This window comes from Nipponia nippon, unplaced genomic scaffold, assembly GCF_047370975.1.
Source record: "Nipponia nippon isolate SJK-2023a ecotype South Korea unplaced genomic scaffold, ASM4737097v1 scaffold_11, whole genome shotgun sequence".
In the NCBI taxonomy this organism is placed as follows: Eukaryota; Metazoa; Chordata; class Aves; order Pelecaniformes; family Threskiornithidae; genus Nipponia; species Nipponia nippon.
The window spans coordinates 3405435-3425544 of record NW_028262302.1 but is presented as its reverse complement, the minus strand read 5'-3'; the positions used below and the strand labels follow the sequence as shown (position 1 = coordinate 3425544).

The window sequence follows — 20110 nt, the reverse complement described above, 5'->3', positions numbered from 1 at the left end:
GGAGGGTGGATTTAGACTGAACACAAGGAAAAAATTTTTCATGATGAAGGTGGTGAAACACTGGAACGGGTTGCCCAGAGAGGTGGTAGATCCCCCATCCTTGGAAACATTCAAGGTCAGGCTGGATGGGGCTCTGAGCAACCTGATTGAGTTGTAGATGTCCCTGCCCATTGCAGGGGGGTTGGACTAGATGACCTTTAAAGGTTCCTTCCATCCCAAAGCATTCTATGATTCTATGCTATGATTCTATGTTGCCTCCATTACGGAAGACAATAATAGCGAACGTAGCCAGTAACTTCAGCTGAGCAACTTCGAAGGGTCAATGCTGACTGGAGTAAAGATGGAAGCGTTTTTAAGGGGCTGCTTTGCACTCTCCAGTAATTCTTGGTAGAGACTCCAGAGGAATGGGCAGAAGCAGCTCCATCTCATCTCTGAGGCATCATCACAGACCCAGGCTCTGGCTCCCCCACCTCGGTAAAGCGGGAGCTCAGCATGCACAATGCCACTGCTCGTTGCCAGCATTTTAACAAATGGCCTCCAAAAATTTGCCCTTGGGTTGTCACAACCCTCTGCAGTAGAGGGCATGTATTTGTAGAAATAAGTGGAGAAGGAGGCAATGCTGCTTGGCCAACAAATGCATATTAAATGTTCTTTCTGGAAATGTCTGTACTTCCACTCATTGTTTGAGAGCAGATTCATGTGGCAGAGCATTTTGAGGTAGGAAAAGAGATGGAACGTCATGCTTAAATATTTTTTTTTTTTTTTTAATTCCTGCAACTCTATGCAGCTTGCCACATTTAAAAAATGAAATGTTTGTGTGGCCCTACAGATGAGTCTGTTCCAACAAGAACAAGGTGGCAGTATGTCTGAAGGCTTGGAGCTGATCACCTCCAGAGTCCCTTGTAGCTTGTAACGTAGGAGTCCCCCTGCATGAACGCATGCTGGAGTCATTCCCCACTTCTCTCTTTCAGGAATGCCAACAAATAGATCTTAAAAACCCAAACCCAGAAGTTCCTTATTAGTTGCAAGTCTTTTCTACTGAGCGTTTTGCATCCCCCCCTTTTTTCTGCTGCATGACCTGCGTGATGTCCCAGCCCCTCCTGCAGCTGCGGTACTTCTTTACCTGTAGACCCTGTCTCAGGGATTTTTGGATTCGTTCTTGGGAGGCTCCTCTCCTTCCACTTAATGAGACAGAAAAGGAAAGCAGTTTTCATTTGTCATTGTGGGGTGCAGCAGAGTCCTCCTGGGCTTTTCCTGATCTGCCCCTTTCCGTGTGAAAATGGCTGGGAGGGCTCGCTCTTCCATCACCTGCCCCAAGCCCCACCAAAGGCCTGTGGGGCAAGGGGGGGAGAGGGGAGGCTCTGCCTCTCTGCTCCCGCCTCTTTCCTCAGCTATGCTTCCCCAGGTTTGCCGGAGCGTGGAAGGCAGCCAGCCAAAACTGTCAGCCTGGGCTGGAAATAGCAAGGATGGGGAAAGTCGGCAGGAGATTTCATGCCAAAATTTGAAGCAGAATATTTTACCAGAGTTGCTAGCAGCCCCAACAGAGATCAGGCCCTGATTGTCTGCCGTATTGTGTGAGCGTGTGTATTGTGTATGTTTGTATATATATCCACCCACGGAATGAGACTGCTTATCCTCAAGAGTCTACTACGTACATGGACAAAGGTAGAAGAAAGGAAATATTATTTCCTATCTTCCAGATGGGGCATTGAATTTTGTGTCGTTATTGTGATTGTGTAAATGAGGTAATTGCACGCACATAGTCTGCTGTAGGATCGGTGAGTGCACGTTTTGTGGTCAATATATTCAGGGACTTACAACTGTGAGCATGAAAATATACACATAGCGGTTAAAATAAATAGTCTCTATTTTAAACATTACGTTAAGAAGATAAATAGTACACAGCTTACTGAGGAGGGGAGGGGAACATCACTGACAGCTTCCTGGCGAAATGTTTAAGACACTAGAATACAGGCACCAAGCTGACACACAGATAAACATAGCAAGGGCACGGATGTAAGGAAAAGAAGAATTTGGGTGGAGCTGCCTGCTTCCAACTGCTTGAACAAAGAAACAAACGAAGGAAAAATTAACAATTTTAGTAGTAAGTTAAACGGAAAGCTAACAAAACACAAGGCTTAGTGTCTTAAAATGAAACTAAGCATGATGTTGCAGAAGCACTTGCCAGCTAACTAGGGCTGGATGCTGAGGAGCAGTATTCTGTACTAGAGATACTAGATGCCTGCATGTTTTCTTTCAGTCCTGCGTAAGGTGTGCAAGCTGAGGACGTGCATAAACTGGTACATTTTCTTGGTAATTTTGAAAGCATTTTGAATACTAAGTACATTTCAGTTAGGAACTGACAATTAGGGAAAATGATTACTAGTAATGATTACTTACTAAATGATTAGTAAGTTCAAGTAATCTTGAACTACTATGCTATGTATGTGCACTACGGGTGTCTCTCAGAAGTCTGCACAGGAGCATCTCATTCTCTCTGATCCTTTCCCACTTGGGCATGCTAGAAAGACTGGACCGATGACTGGTAGGTCATTGTCAGAGCTCCGTTCCTGCCAGGGCAATAACCCAGAGAAGGTCATCAGCAAAAACATCCAAAACAGAGCCAGGCAACGAGTGGGTCACAGTAAGCATTCAAGGATTTTATAATCAAAACTACTGCACGTGTAAGTACAACATGTGGTGTTGCAATACTGCGAGTCTGTAATTCTAATGCACTTACTGGAATTAGTAGGGACCTCCACTGCCTAGTTAAAATCTGTGCTTCATAGACTGACTATTTCAGTGTCATCAAGGTGTCAGCCAAAAATTCTGAAGCTGCACTAAGATTTGCTGTGGAAGAGAAGACTTCAAAATATGTACAGCTTTTGGCCCTCTTTCAGGAAGGGGCTGATTGTGGAGTACAGTACATGTTGTTGGGCTTTTTTTATTTTTTAATGACTCATATTTTGGACCTTATTCCTGTTTGTCTTTCAACGCCAAACAGAAATTGCAATTTAGGTTAAACTGCTGTTTTGGTAGTAATAGAAGCAGACATCGGTTTTGTCTATGGATTTCACAGCTATGTGTTTTTCAAAGTGAAGTTCCCTCTTTAGGCTACTGCTGACATTGAGCTGTGGCGGTGTTATAACAGCTTTTAGTGCTACCTCTGCTGCGTTACTTGTGCACGCACAGTTGTGGGATATAGCTGGGTAGAGCTACCTTTCAGATGTAGCTACTTTTTTTGTTCATGCAGGCTCCGAGTACAGCGTCTTCTCCTCCCAGCTCCTGCCTTTGGGCCACCTCCTGCTGCTGCCGCACTGTCCTGGCTCTTACCTTCTCAGCTCTTCTTACCCACTGGCTTGATCCTGCCTCTTGGCCTGTCCCTGGCCGCTGCTAGCTTGCTGTATCGCACCTCTCTGCAGGGCTGTTTCCTAACCCCGACTCCCTGGGCTCTTGCTTACGGCTTCCTGATGAGCGCCAGCTTTGGAGAGGAGCCTCAGCTCATGCCTAGCAGAGGTTTTTAGCCTGTGTTCTGCTCCGTGCCTCAGCTTGGATGCTGGTGTGCCTCCACAGTGCTGTGCTGCTGCCCTGGAACCAGTGCCTCGGAGGCATGCGTAGGAACGGGAGACCTGCTAGCTCGGGTGCCAGACCGGCAAATGAGGGTGCTACAGGCCACTCATCCCTTCCCATCAGGTAACCGAGTGAGTTGAGGCACCTCTGTGCAGCACAAAGTCTGCACAATTTAAGCGTCTTCCCTTTACAAGAGCCACTGTGACCTCTCAGATGGTGCTGAGCATGGAAATTGTTAAAGGGGGGCATGCTGGTTCAGATGCCTGCTAGTGTAACTCCATGCGTGCAAGACTTCAGTGAATTTCCTTTGGTTCTTATCAGCCGAATATCTGTCTCTCCACCTTTAACTCCCAGCACCGAGACTTCTGAAGATGGCTCTTTACACCTATTTATGCACAGATACTCAGATCCTGAGCTACAGCCAAAGGTGTGGGCTGAGGGAGAAAGTACAAAAATGGCTTTAAGCTACCTTTGAAGTTCTTCCATATCTATATTATTTTGCTTGCTCTGCTTAAACAAATAAATAAATAATACTTAACTTGCAGAATAGCCAAATACAAGCTGGTTAGCAGTTACCCCAGGGTCTCTGCTACCAGCTAATGTCTAGAAGGCTGAAAGCACCTCTTAAGGCTATTTTCTTCCTTCCCATCCTCCTCAGGCTTTCCTGAAGGTAAGAGGAACCTTAAAATGACTTGTTTTGTTGTTCAGTTCTGAGAGGGCTTTGCTCACAGGAACAGCACGACTGAGCACAGCATGAGAATTAGGTTCGTTCTTACTTACATAGATAACAAGATGGTTTCTGTGAAATTTTCCAGTCCCTTTTGAGTTGATCCTCTTTTACAGTACATTTATGACATACAATCCAACACTGCATTCCATTTCCCTGAGCTCCTGTGGTCTGCCCTTCTTTTTTTGTCTTTTGTTTTTGTGTTTGGTTTTGTTTGGTGTTTTTTTTCTGGTCAACTATTTTGCCCAAACTTTGTATTCAGAACAGTTGATGCCACCCTGAAACACTCTGGTAACAGAAGGATGTTCTTACATGTTTTACTGTTTTTTCCTCTTACGACTCATCGGTTTGAGTTGATATTCGTGCTCTGAATTAACAGAAGTTAGTTGTAGCACCCACGTTTCATCATAACTGTACATATGGTTTAGCTCTCACAAATAACAGGGACAAGTTTTTATTTAGTAGCCAGAAAGAGGTATTTTACTGAGACTTAGACCATTCAACTGAGAGCTACTGGCCTTTCAGTAATACAGATTTTATGGTTTTTTACGGTCTTGTAACTACAGTGTTATGGTATCCAGACTTGGGATTATTCCTTTGTCCTTCCTGCAAGTGGCTGCAAGGGCATGAAGGGAGTGGAGAAGACACACAGCTGGTCAGAACCTAATTCCCCCCCTCCCCATGCAGGCCTTAATGGTGGTGAAGGACCCTGGCAGAGAGGAGAGCAGACAAGCGTCCTGTATGTGTGGATGACATCCATACTTTCAGCCTAGATTAACTGGCAGAGCTATCTAGGCTCCAAAGCAAATATCTCCAGCCCATGGGAGTGGGCTCACCTCACTGCTGAGATCACAGCACAGGAGAAACAATTTGCAAACTTCTCAGCATCTCCAGAGCAGCCTGGTGGTCATCTGGTGGGGCAAGTAGCAATCCACTGCTCGGTGCCCCAGAGAGAAGAGGTGAAGCCCACAACCCCAATGATGACCTGAGCCTAGGGATGAGCCCTGTTCAGTGCTGCACCATAGCCGAGCCCTTTCCATCGCTCACAGCCCTGAAGAGCCCAGCCCTTTGTTCCTGCAGCCACTGGGTTTGCCAAGTCAGGACCTCCCCCGTAGCTTCCCACTTCGCTTCTTGCATGACCCAGCCAGTTTTCTCTCCCCAGCCTTGCAGAACTGTCCCACCTCTCCCAATCACGATCCCTCCTTTACTCTTCCTACAGTGTTTTCAGAAATGCATGCGGGCTCTCCCATTACCCCACGCCTCAGTAAGGGGAGTTGGAGTACAGAGGTCAACAGACTGGGATCGCTTTCTGCCCAAACTGGTTCACCTGGGTGCTGGTTCCGAGCCAGCCTCCCTGTGAGGTGGGAGAGGGGCAAGGTGAGAAGGAAAAGCAGGAGAAATCGGGAGCAGCAAGACTTGTTCTGAAAGAATTAGGGAAAACTGCTCCAGGCAAGGAGGCTGGTGTGGGCTGTGGTTTCTGCGTCTGTCCGTGGGAGCTGGGGTGATGCGCGGCTGGCGGACAGCCTTCCCTTCCTCCTCTGGGTGCTCCCCATTCCCAGGGCAGTTTTAAGGCACTGGGCATCCAACACAGAGGAAGAAGTTGATTAGGGGGAAGAGGGGCCAAGGAGCCAGTTGGCAGGAGGAGGGCTCTGCCAGTGGAGGACTGGCAGCACCTGACATGGACGCAGCATGGGATAGCAGCTAGCGTTCCTCCTTCCCTGGGGAACAGCCCTCTTTCAAGTTCTGGCCTTCCACTGCTGTGCTCATTGGTCTTCACCTGTTACCTGTGTTTTCCACAAAAACTTGCTCTTTCCAGGCTGGCTAGCGAGAAGGCTCCTTCCCATCTCCCCTGCCCTCAGACCCTGGTACTTGACGGAGCTCTCCCTGCAAAGCCTAGGTTCAGCCTAACACTTTTAACCACCCCTAAAGCCAGTGTTTTTTCAGAAGCCATATTTATGACCACATATAAATTAGATACAGATTGCTTAATTTGCATAGGTGCCAGACACAGAGATGCCCAAAACTTGGCAGGTATGCCCAGACGCAAGGGGGGTGGGTGTTGCAAGAGGGAAGAGACAGGCCCCATGTTCGTGTTCCTGTGGGGATTGCTGCTGGCAGGGCAAAAGGGGTTTACTGGAACCCAAAACGTTTCAGATCAAAGCTGTGAAAGGGCTTTTGAATCCATTCTGCTCTCCGCCTGCACTGCACCAGCACTCTCTTATGCTTCGCTTTAAGCAAAAATTTTCACTGTGGTCAAATTATTATGCATGTGAAGAAGCTGCCAGCATGAGGCAGCTACAGAAGGTTTTGGCAAATCAGCTGAGTGTGAGACATCATGGTTGGACTCTGTCTGGTTTAGCAGTGATGGCTACACGGTCCCTACCTCCCGTCTCCTCCGCCTTGCTGCCAGGGGTCTTTGCCTCTGCACCAGCGGTGGCCAAAGCAAGGGCTTGCTGCCTCAGCCTGCACAGTCCCCAGGCCGGACTCGGCGGCGAGACCACCCTCGTCAGCATCTGCTCTCGCTTCCCCTGCTGCTGGGACAGACAGCACTGGGAGAGGGTGGTAAAGCGTTAAAAGATTGCTGCTGTTCAATCCAACAGAGCCCATCTGTCAGAGCCCTTAAAATGCATTCAGTCCCAAGATGGAGGTTTCCATTACAACTCAAGCTGCTTTAGTCTGATGCTATTTAGTGGAGTCTGCTTACAACAAACTGCAAACTTGGACAGGCACCCTCTGCCAAAGCTAGCTAGGCAGTTTAACGCACTAACACAACCCACTTGCTCTCTTCCCCCCGGAGCAGAACAGGATGGGTACCGCAGCTCACCCCTTCCCCTTCACAGCCCCGTGTTTCAGCTTAAGTCAATAATAAAGGTGGGCTTGTGCTAAGGCACCAAGCTGTAAATGAGGACATCCCTCACAAATGCCTGAATCCTGCTTTGCTGCCTGGCAAAAGAGACAGTAACTTTTTGTGGCTATGATATCATAAACCTTTTTCGACAAAGGTGACATCCAGAAGGGGAGATCCATCGGAGCTTTGCTCCTGAACAAGAGCATCTACTTAGGGTTCAAGATGTCTTAAATTGTTCATGTTGTCTTCATGCCTTTAGCTGATTCATCTTGAGTTTTCTAAGTGGAGACATGGCAGAAATTTGCTAAAAAGCCAATGGAAATTTCGCCTGTAGGCAAAAGGCCAACTACAAGTAATTATTGTGCAGACACCTGTTAACGAGTGAGGTTACTTACATCCTCTTTGTTTTCATCGCTTCTCTTTGTTAAGCAGAAGGCACATCGGAAATTCTGCTGTCTGAGGATGACAGCAGATTGGGGATGTGGTTATCTGCCTCCACTTACTACACTCTCAACACTCCCTCTCAGAGGCTGAGTGGGATGGCTAGAAAATCGGGAGGATGTGGTTTCTGAATTCTGAATCATGACACTTTTCCCCCAATACTCTTATCTGTTGTAATTAAAAAATTCCAGCCTAGTAATTAGACTTTAGCTGGTCTCAGGCTCTGTGGGCCTTGACACTAGCTTCTTAAATTTCAGGACTAACCAGAGTAATCAAATTAAGTTTTTCTAATTAACAGTTCTACTAAACTGATACTCAATCGGAGGCCAAGCTGAGCAACAGCATTTTAAAAGTCACTCTGTTACTTCCACTCCTGTTTTCATTTCTTCCCTGGGGAGCTGTAAGTAAGTCCCACGCTAATTCTTTTTGTAAAACCTTGTAGCGGAGTCAGACACAGGCTGCACTCTAGAAACAGATAATGTGGGTGAAGATATTCCAGCAATTTGATCTTCGCTGTTTCATCCTGCCTTAGAATGGAGGATGGATTAGACAACCTTCAGAGATCCCTTCCAGCCCTGTTTTTTCCAGTCTTCATAATATCTATGGGAATGTGATGATCACAAAGAGGTGGGTGCCTCTTGCTTCCAAAGATTTATTTCCAACGGGTAAACCGATTAACTACATGTGTAGTAAAAAAACCCAACCAAATGAATGAACAAAAACACACCCCAAAACTCAAAAAAAAACCAAAACAACCCACAGCAAACCTTAGGAGGCTTCCCAGAACCTTAAATATGTACCTCAGAATAGCTGAGCTCTATTTTAGACAGTAGAGATGTGATTAATATTTCTTCTCAGATCAGGCTAGAGCGCTTGGAAAGGAACTTGTGGTAGTTTGTCCGTTTTTACCCTAGTCCTGCCTGGCCAGGGGTTTCAGCTGGTACTTGGGTCCCTGCCCTCCTGCGCCTGGGTAACAGTGCGTGAATAAAGCAGCAAGTGATCAGCCCCGGTTCCTGCAGGACCCCGAGGGGTGCCTTTCGGAGATCTCTCAGCAGACTTCTGCCTGGTGACAGGATTATCCTGGTCCCTGATCGAGACCAACCAGGGATGTACCGCATCCCACAGATGCTGCCTATGAGAACTTGTGCTTACAGCCTGAAGTTCTGCTGTGCTAAGCGCTAAGACCAATAGTATGTACAGGATCAGATATTGGCATAATACCTGATCCTCTACGTAGTTTGATACCAAATTCAAATTCATTCATACATGCAAGCTTCACGTGGTTTAATGATGACCTCATCCAGTGTTTTCTCAAGTTAAAGATTAGCTGACACATACGAACTGGTAGTTACTGTAATATTAACCTTTTTCCTGGCTACTGCTCAGCTTGTCCCTGAAATTCATTTTCAGGCTTTGGACCACCCTTACCCTGAAAGCTGAGCAATGCTAAAATGCAACAATCTCAAATACCATCACAGCACATCTTAAACTGCCTACGCCTCATGGAAAAATGTGACAGATGCCTTACTTAGAAAAGCTTTGGTTTAGGTATGTCATTCTATTATGTTTCCTTAATAGGTTTCTATGAAAACAGGGTTACAGTTTAGGATTTAATCTTCTGTGTATTCCTGACTTCAGTCATAATCTCTGTCCACATCAAAATTAGCTGGGACATCATCTTCACAGCGCATACCAGATTTGAAAATGATCTTTTCATAGGTTGTTTTTTTTTTTCTGTAAAGATCTAAAACCTAAGCAGAAAAATAATGAAAAGAGCCTACCTTCATTTCACTGATGTGTCATGCTCAAAGTTTTCTCATCCTTTTAAAATTGTTCTTAGTGTGAATTGATTTTGCAGTATTGATTCTAGGAATATTGTCTGTAAGCAGTTATGTTTTGTGTAATATATTAAAGAGTAAAAAGGATCTGGGTGCATGTATTTATAAAAAAATAGAATAATTCTTTTATACAATCCACATCATAACCGTAGAAATTAAATCAGTCAAGAGGTAGCGCTGGTTACAATACTGCACTTGTTTTTCAATTCTATGTTCTCACTAGAAAAGATTATAATGACCCTGCAGTTGTCTTTTCCAGTGCAGAACAACATCTACATTTGATACTGGGAAAAAACACCCCATGAGTCTCCACGAATAGCTGAAAACAAAAACTGGTGAGTAACAAAACCAGTGAAAGATGCATTATAAAAACATACAGAATAAAAAAACCTAGTGGCTTATACCTAAAGTTACATATTCACTATGGGAAAGTGGATTTCAATTCAGTGTCAGAACTCTGTCACCTGCCCTAACTGAAATGGTGCCTTATCTTATGTTGGTCTTAAAGAGGTTGTATTTGAGCTATTAAAAACAGTATCTCAAAATAAGCAAATCCACTCTTTCCTTGGAAAGTTGCTCATTGTTCCTTGCTTCAAAAGGAACCAGGAAGCAGTGGACTTTTATATACTGCAAATCAAAGACAAGAGCATGATTAATAGGCTACCTGACCTTTCTCAGGAAAAGACAGCAGGGAGGGCTGGAGAGGGCTGGCGCGGGGAAGAAGGGCTGCGCAGCTCCATGGGGCTCTCTGTAGTTGGGGCAAGAACTGCATTTATGCATCTTTCCAGAATAATTTCTGAACCGCATATTCTCCAGTCTTTTAGGAATTGTCTGCTAATGCTTAAGGGTTCACCTACATGCCATTTTGGGGATTAATTTAACCACAGATCAGTTCAGAAAGTGGTAGCCATATGGGTACAAGCTACAGTGACAGAAGCACCGTTAGCCTAGTATAACTGCATCCACTCTAGCAGGGTGTGCAGTAATTTTAATGATATTTGTAAGTTTAAAACATTACAAAAATATGTTTAAATCATCCCTGAGAGCAAAGATAACAGATGAGTGAGCTATATTGCAAGAGCTGGTTGGAATACTTTAGTGTTAATAGTGCTAGTGTTGGTACTCCAGAATAATCTGCATTATAACTTAACAATAATTTGATAAATCTTTCAATTCGTTTTAGTTGTGACTGGTTTGTTTTCAGCTCCCTTGTCAATGTGTGGCTGCTTAACAATAATTAAAGCTGAACCTTATGAAATGCATTTATCCAGAATGATTTCTTAGAAATCTTAGCTTCCCATCAGTTGCTTTAGCTCACTTGGTATCGCAGGTCAGGACTCATCTGCCTTGCCAGGGTAAAGAGAACAATTTAGAACATTTCACTTGAGGTCTCGGTTAGCACTTTTTACCACCATGAAATGCTCTAAGAATTAAAGGATGACAGAAAGCTCCCTCAAATCACATTTTAAAAAGCATTTTCCAAAAGTGACTATGTTAGTAGACTTTATTGTCACCAGAAAGCCTCTGTTAATCTTACAAAGCATCTGCAATGAATAATCTTCCCCTCCCCCATTCTTATTTGCTGCCAGAAACAGCTTATAAATGCTCAGTTGAAAAGTCTGCCAAATTTTGCTTTTAGGCACACTGTTGTAAATAGCGACTATTTCTACTGATTTTGGTAGAATCACTCCAGATTTACGCGGATGCAAGGGAAAGCCAAATTTTGCCTGGGTCTTGCCTTGCCAGCTGCCACTCGGAGCCCTGGTCGGCACCAGAACTGCCACCTCTGGTGTCAGTGGAAGGCAAGTGCTTGAGCTGAGTCTGCCCATCGTTTGACAAATCATTATAAACAGATTTGAACAAATATTTCTTTACAAAACAAACTGGTCAGCAGGCTCCGGGCTCTATTCTCCTGATGCATTTTACAGGAAATAATATCAAGTTAGCTATGATGAAACTACCCCCTCCTCACACACACATAATTGCTTCCAGCTTGCTGATTATTACCCTTTCCTTAACTGATAGAGTGAGAAGAGAAATAAAAATATCTCCATACAATGGGCCAAATCCTCATCTGGTATAAATTGACATAGCTCCATCAAAGTCAATAAAACCATGTTGATTTACACCAGTTGAGGAGCTGATGCACTATAATTTTTTTACTTGCTTTTAAAAATAAAACCTTATGTGATTGTGTAACCAACATTGCAACAGAAACCAGCATTTTCTTTTGTGAAGTCAAACATGTGCCCCCCCTTTGACTTTCAGACATTTTCACTTAGGTAGTCCTTCGATAGCATTTTTTCCTCACCTTCTGGCAGAATGCTCTGACCACCCTTTTTACTGGGCCAGCATCATGAGCGAGGTACAAACTGGGCTGAATGATGATCAGTCACAAAATAATAATTCCGTGAAGTAATGAGGGTAAGGAACGAAATGTTACCGCTACTCTTTTGCACAAAAGAGGGAAAAGGGCTAAGCAAAGCAAAAGATAAGAAAAATATTTCTCTACTGACATTCTCTCTGTTCTCCACAACACTTTCCAGTTAGCTAACATCTATTAACAGCACCAAGCAATGAGTAATTCCTACCCAGGAACGACAGTACTGCAAAGTGCTATTATAGATCAGGTTTCTTAAATAATCTTTAAAATAATGCAATGAGACTTATTATTACAAGGTTTACTAAAGCTGATAGAAACTGTGTGCTTTGCCTGGAGAAACTCAGATTTCTAAAGTCTTTCTTCAGTCTTCACTAAGGGCTGTCAAACACATGGTGAATTTTTTGGGAATACTCTTTGTCTCTTGTTCTGATCAAGAGCACAGAGAGATGTACCACGGAAGATCTTTTACATCCATTGCAGGGGTTCTAGGCATTTCAGTGTGGTATGTTGTCAAAGAAAGGTCTGGTCTTCCCCCCAAACCCTCATTTTTTGACTGATGACTTTGATTGAACTGTATATTCAGAAATTCATGATAATTTCAATAGCATCCTGAAAAATCTGAACAATCTTATTGTTAATGCTGACATAGTTTTGTATTGGTTCAGCAAAGACTTTTAAGAAAACTTTTATTTATTAATTCTTGGTATTTAGCGGCCCCTAATAACATGCTTGTAGCTTTAGGAAAGTTAATGGTGATATTTGCAGGATCATAGCCTTTCATTTCCAATAGCTTTTTTGAATACTGTAACAGATTAAGGTGTAATAAAAAACTGCAATAGCACACATTTCCAAATGATTTTGTGCAAAATCTGGGCAAGATCAAGCTCACTTTAAAATACATGTTCCATTGCTTTGAATAACATCTTGAAAATCACTCTATGATGTCTGGAATTCACTTGCAAAGACTGAATCAGAATTCAGTCACACATTCTGGTCTCTGTTTTAATATACATTTTTTAATTCATAGGCCAGTCTGAAATGCATTCAGAATTGACTGGAAAACTTTTTATAGTAAGACTTGAAAATTTCCTTATCATATTCGGTAGGTACCACTGCGCTACTTATTTTGATTTGGAAAAGATTGCTTATCTCTATTAAACTGTGAACCCTTTGGTTTTGGGGTCCTGCTTTTTCTGTAGCCTTCATTTTGGATTGCAGCCTTTATTTCATAATGAGGGTTTGCCACCTGGTTGGATGAATGACTGAGATGTTGATGCAGAGAAATCCAGTTCAGATCCTTCATTACCTGTCTGTTTCCATGGCAAGACAGGACTTGAAAACACGGTCTAGTCCCTGGAGAAAACAGTGGTTCCCCAAGCACCCTCTAAGCAGGTATTTATAGGCAGACACTCTCCAGATCTGTGCAGAGGAAATTAAAATAAAACACACACAAATTGGCAAACACTTTCCATTCAGTCAGGGTTTGAAAGAGCAGACCTGTCTGTAAAGAAAGGTGGTGGTAGATCTTGCCAAACAGTTCTGTGACACATAGGGTAGGACAGCCTTGCATAATATGGGCAAGAAGTGTCAAGTCCTGCTGGGGACAAACAAAAGTTATTTGAAAAGTCGGGTCCTGTCCTCCCTGGTACTGCTGGGGACAAGCAAGTCGCTCCAAAATGAAACCGCACTAAAAGACAAGGAATCAAAAAGAGTTTTACTTAGCTAGAAAGTGCAGTCCTTCACAGGGCTGCAGTTCAAGCTTGCTAACTCTCGGGAGGAGGTTTCTGGGGCTGCGGGAGCCTTGGTTTCAAGCTGCCAGTTTAATAACCCAGAGCAGGCAAGAGGCTGCTCTCTAAAAGCTGACCCCGCTTCCTACACGATAGCAAGAGCAAGAGTCACATGCCATCATCCACGCTTGTGAGGCTTGAGCTTTTCCTGGAAAACTCACAAATTGCTCTTTGAGGAAGCTGTGTCAGCTGGTATCAAGACGGATGAGTTGGATGCCGAGCCTCCACAGACCATTTGCCAGTGGGTTGGACACTGGAGACCCAGCCGGTGCGGTGCCCTGTTTTGGGGAGCTTGGCTTCAGCTTTGATTGCTCAAAGTTCATCAAAGCAGGGTGGCTTCCAATGAAACGCTTCAAGCTTAGAGCTTGTTTCAGCAGAAAAAGCAAATCTAATCAGCTCCAACCCAAGGTTCCTTCCTCCCAGCATAAATCATATATGGAATAGGCGTAGAAGATTTAGGTTATGTCTCAGACATGTTTTTCTTTTCATCTACAGCAAAACTTTTATTTTATTCCAAAGTATGGCAACAAAGATCGAAAAAAAGCACTGCACTGTCTTGCCTTAAGCATGCTGAAGCTTTGTGGCATCTTTAGACTGGATTCTTGGCTTTGGAGACTAGAGAAACCTGAAAGTGTACTGGATACGAAGTCAAAACAGCTTGTTGCCCAACTTGCTGTCTTCCACGGAGTATTGAAAAATTAAGAACACAGGCAAATAACGCTTGGATACAACTCCCTTTGTTTGTGTGGAGTTGCATTTGTTTGTCTGAAGCCAAACTGGGTGGATAATTTTGCATTCTTTATCTTAGCCGTGAATTGTGTGGTTCTGAAATTTGAGTAAGATAAGATCACAAACAAGTAAAAACATGTGTAGGCTGAAAAATCAATATGTTTCACAGTAACAGTTGAGAAACAAATTATTCCTGTACTAATATGCTGAAAACTAGGTTTAGAGATTCTGCTGGGGCTGATAGTATTACTAACAGCTAAAGCAGTATTATAAGGAATTCGAGCTGCCTTCATAGTTAGATGTTAATCACGCTATCACCTAAAAATAAGGTACTCAAAAGGCTGATAATGGTAAACTGCAACATTAGGGATTTTTTATGCTTCTCAATCTTTGCGTAATAATTAGATCTTAACAACTGTAGTTCTTTTTAATCACTCATGCTGAGGTCTGCTCTTTCCATCTACCCTGAAATCTTCTAATGTTTTAGTTGAATTATTCAGAACAGCTACTCTCTTGCTAAGATGTTCCTGTTTTTCAGTTCAGGACTCAACGTCATTGTCGCCAAAGAGTGGCAGAATTCCTGCTAACTTAATCACATTCAGACCTATACCGTGCCTAACATCAGAAAGCCATTAATAACTAGCTTATACCAACCAAAGTCTGTTCTGTCAGTGATGACACATCTTAAAAATAGTTTCCTCTGAATGAAATCTGCATTTCTGTACTGAATTATTACTTGCTGGGAGTCACTCTTTCGGTAACCCTTGCACTTTGCTGAAACAAAACACTCGTTGCCCTTGAGAAACACCTGAATAAGCCATGCCTAACATGATACAATTCAAGAATAATTAAAGGCAGTAACTGAAAACTGTAGGCTAGCAGCAATACAAAAATTTCCTTTGCCACCGGAATCTGACTTTTCTTCTTTCAGCCTCTGCTTCACTTAGGGCATTTAGGAATGGTGTAGGACTTCAACACTCAACTTTTCAGCAATAATCTTCAGAATCCCCAGTCTCTGTGTCTGGTATATAATTCACTAGGACAGAACTAAACATCTCCTATTTATATTTCTCTCTATATGCTGAAGTCTCCTGAGTGCTGGCTTTGTCCACAAGCAAGCCATATATGTAGTATAAACATCTGTGTATTTATAGCGCAGAATTCTTCAAATTCTCATCACCTCAGCAGATGACTGACTTTAAAAAAGCTACACATGCAATAGCAGTCTCATCCTCTCTGCAGGTATTTGTTTGGCCAACAGCATTCTTTAGAGAAATGCGGTGTTGACAGGAAAAGGGACAGGTTGTTGAGTTATAAGGCTGTGGAACAATTGTGGTAGGCAGGACTCAGCAGCTACGAACAGAGCAAGTAAACCAAGACGGGTGTCAATTCACTCCTTCAACAAACCCAGAGTGACTCAAGTAGAGTGTCGAGGCACACATGCAGAGACTTATCTGCTTAGTTCTACATAAAAGTATTAAAACAAAAAACAAGAAAAAAAAATCAGAAATTAGCAGAACTGCATCCTCCCAGTGAGCATCATACAGTGCTTAAGATGGAGTTTGGACTAGAGGCCTCAACTGGGAGCGTGTGAGAAGCTCCCAGTCCAGTTTCTTTGGTTTTTACGAGAAGGGAGAGAAGTGCTGATTAAGGCAGCTATGTGACTTAACAGAAGGAAAATCCTCACACAAGATGTTAAATGGCAGAGGAAAGAGAAGAAATAAAAAGAATGACCTACTCTTCAACCTATTTAACAATGACTGTAAATATTTTTAGCTACATGCCCCTGAAGTTCCAACTTTTTTTTTTTTGAAGTTTTTAAACAGCTGTGAAATCACTTGTTACTTGCCAATTACAGTATAACTTTGAATAATCAATGACCACAGCCATTCTAGAACAAGAAAAGCAAGCTGGCAGCTGAGAATACGTGTTAAAAGGGATGATTATGACTGGATGATTAAGAGCAGCAGTTGGAAGGGATCAGGGCTGGAAGCAAAGGTAAGGCCAGAGACAGTAAGTGGGACCGGGGCGTATAGGACAGAAATGTGTTGTCTGAAAGAAGGTAAAAACTCGTGCAGTAGTGCTAGGAGCCTCACACATGTAGTGTAAGAAGCCACCGTCATTTCCAAGGGAGTGGGGCTTTCAAGCCTGGAGAAGCCTGAATGAAACATTAAATCTGGTCAAATTCGGCAATTTTTGTTAGAACGTGGCCTGGTCCTGTTCTAGGAAGTCTTATTGTGTTGTGAATTGATCCTGTCACTTACAGGTCAATAATTCCTAACTCTGTCTTTCCAGTGCATTGCCAACTGTTAGCTCCACATCTGGGATCCTTCTGGAGCAACAGGAGCTTGTTTAGATCCCAGAACTGGTATCCCAGCCCTTCTGAGTTCCCAGTGGTCCTCCAAGTCCCTCTTGCTCCCCTAACCCAAGCCAGGATGTGCTGTAGCCATCTCCCCGTTTGCTGGGGCAGCCGCCCACCACCACATACCCTGGGGGAAGAGAATGCACTCCTGGGGCGAGGCTGCGCAGCAGAGGTGGGAGGAGGTAGCCGCCTGTGAAAGGGAGAAAGGGGCCAGCACTTGGAAGAGCAGGAATCTCACTCCGTGGGCTTCTTGCCCAAGCCATTCAAAGGTTAGTCCTGTTGTAACAAGTCCGTTTTCTACCCCATGGTAACACTATTCAGCGTGTGCCATCGATACTTGTGTTGGAGCTTCAAACATAATCCACTGAAGTCCATCATGTGCTATACTGCCAAACTGATGGCTAAAAACCCCACTTAAGAGCTCCATTCAAAACAAAAGTCAAAATACAATGCGGCATTAACAAAATCCAAATGGAATTCATACAGTAATACAGATGTGGTCTTTATTTTTTCTACAAAGTTTAATGTGGGCCTAGCTTGAAACGTACCATAATAGGCATTACTTGTTATGAATAAGAAAACAACTTATGACAGAGTAGCTGATGGCATCTGCCATAACAAGTTACTTAAAAGCATTCTTAAATACTATAAATATCTCAAGGACTGTGACTTCTTTCTCTCCTGAAAACTTTTTATAACAACAGAGCAAGCTAACTTTTGATGTACGCTACTGCTGTAAAACTGGGTATGACAGTCCAACGCTGAGCTGTGTTTCTGGTTGATAAGGATGCACTTAAAGCAATACTACCAATTTATTTTCCCTAATGATCTAAATTATTCTGGAACTAGAAATTCTAGGAAACTGTAAGATGTTCAAAGATATTAAAAAAAAACCCCAACAAGCTGAAAAGGGCATCATTAACAGAAATGTTATTAATTTAGTATTTTTTAAATCGGGCGGTGAAAAGCAAGGTGAAATTCACCTTGTACAAATAACATTTCTATACCACTTTCCTTGCAGAGTGTCAGAATAGGGAGTCCGCTGAATCATTTGGTGTATAATCTTTTTCATATCTTTTCATGAGACAAAGTTCACACAAAGCAATAAGGAGATGGAGCAAATTAGGAGAAGGTGAGTGCTGAAATGATGAAAAGAGTACTTTCAAACAGGTGCCTGTGTTGCCTTTTAATTTTTTGGCTGTCACGTTTTCATCGTTGTTGCTGCCTGACCTTCCAAAATATGGTACTGACAAAAATCCTTCTTTGAAACAGGGTTTCATGCACCTGCGGACACAGAGGACAGGACGTGATAATCACTTGTGCCAGTGAAGCAGCTTTAAACCAGCTGAAATCAGCATCTCTTTCAGGTGTCCCTGTTCTGTTCCCTTCTCAGTCAAACCTGGAAAGAGACTAGCCCGCATTTGGAGAACCGTAGCTGTCAGTTCATTTTGCTAAGCAAGCCCTGCAAGTTTATGGTGTCTCCAGATAAGGTTTTTTATGTGTCACTTGCAACACTTTAAATGACTATGGACCTATCTCTGCACCATTTAGGCTGCTTACTGTACTGGCAACCAAACTAGTTTAGTTTGAGGGTGTGAAGTCCTCTTTTCCTTATAACTGGCATCACCTATCTCGTAGATGCACATTGAGTGTTCTTCCCACTAAACATCTGATTGTCATAAAAAGGGAAAATAACATTTTCTTCCTGGCTTTAGAAGTTATTATTGGAGTCTTTGAATTAGCGTGTCTATCAGGAAGACAAAGGGGTAGTACCAGCTCTAGCCCTTCCTCTAAAGTCTTTGTAAATAAACAGACAGTAAGCAATTTCTTGTTCCCGAACCCTGTGCTTGGCCCTCGGGCCCATTCAAAGCCCCGAAGGGCTCTTTCTCTCTCTTTTCTTTCTTGTTCCTTCTCACACAGGGTAATACCCAGTCAGCCCCAGGATTTGTAGCTAGTTGTAAAAGGGCAAAGGTTTTACATGACTCTAGGCAACAAGAACACAAAAACAAAATTTCCGTCCCCTTGCTCTAGGCAACTGCTAGACAGAGGGTTGGGGTTTTGTTCCGTTTTGTTTTGGGGTTGGGTTGGGTTTTTTTTTGCTCCTGGAGGCAGTGCCGTTGCTCTTAATTCATTCACATCAACCTGGGAAAATCACATGTACTGCCTGGACTACTTCTTGCTCAGGCCTTCAGATTCAACCCATGGCTTTGGATAGCTGCTACCTCAATATTTCCAGTGTTATCACTGCACAAAGACACGTATCTCGGAGCACCCTCCAGTTAGCCTGAAAGAACCAGTAGGGCAGCCAGCTGTATAAATCAAGTATATGACTGTCAACAGATTAAAGCCTTTTGATGTTGATTATTAACAGTTTTCAACATTGTAAAATGTTGACTCTTTTTTATTACTCCACAAATTCTCATTACTTCCTCACCAGACAGAAGCTTGAGAGTGTGTTTGTATAAAACAAGCAACAGGAACTCTAAAATGATATCTGGGCTGATTCACTAGAGACCAAGGAAAAGCAAAAATGCCCAAACCCTATCAGTTGACATTAAAAAAATAATAGTTTCTCAATGCTGATGCTATCCTATCTCCAAAGATGAATTAAAAAAAAAAAAAAAAAAAAAAAAAAGGAAAAAAAGGAAAAGTACAGTGAACATTTCGTTTAACTGTCTTGGTGTTTGTTTTGTTGTTTAAAGAATTAATGATCTGCTCCTAGCCCAGGGGGAGCGTTCTTGAGGCAGAGAGGCACTGCGGAGCGGGTACATGCTGCCCATGCCACTTGTTTCTTTGCCTGTGTTCTAGGAGCCGGAGTTCAGAAGTAGGGAAGTGTAGGCTGTCTCAGTGGGGCTATGCCCTGCAGAGCTGTTCCTGGAGAAGTGAAAATAGTTACGGCTGGGGCAGTTAAGCTGGCTCTAGACCTGTTTTGAACTATTGGAGTAGTGCCAAGGACCTGGCTCAACTGATAGATTTTGTTTTCAAGTTGCGTAAGCGCAAGTAACCTGCAAGACTTGATTATTTTTTTAGTACAATGGTTAAGTTCAGATAGGATTATTTAAATAGCAGCTACAATAGGACCCATGTAAGCATTTTTCACTTTAATCACCCTCCCAGGTGCTGCATCCTTGCTTGTAGGCCTTTGGGTTCTGATCTTACAGCTGCTGAAGTGTTTTGATACACGGAACACCACTGAATCGTTAAAGATCCTGCCCACAACGGGTTTGTGTGTGTGTGTGTGTTCACCTACTGCTTCAGAAAAACTGCAGATCATATTAATCCATATTATTTTTATTAGGGAAAAATAATCAGGTTTCATAGTGAACTAAAGAGTAATTTTAATATGATTGAACTTACGGGGGTAATGTTCCCTCCTTCTGGATACTTTTTCATCTTACTGCTCAGTCTACCTTTAACGTCATTAG

The 20110-nt window shown here is 43.1% G+C and overlaps 1 long non-coding RNA gene across 1 annotated transcript; it reads left to right on the top strand.

The window, feature by feature from the left end:
* The first annotated feature begins 8959 nt into the window (after nucleotides 1-8959).
* LOC148056803 (uncharacterized) lies at nucleotides 8960-20110 on the top strand. The gene is made up of 5 exons (XR_015702227.1): nucleotides 8960-9134; nucleotides 9684-9759; nucleotides 16619-16954; nucleotides 17707-17817; nucleotides 17958-20110. It is a non-coding gene; the product is annotated as an uncharacterized LOC148056803 (long non-coding RNA).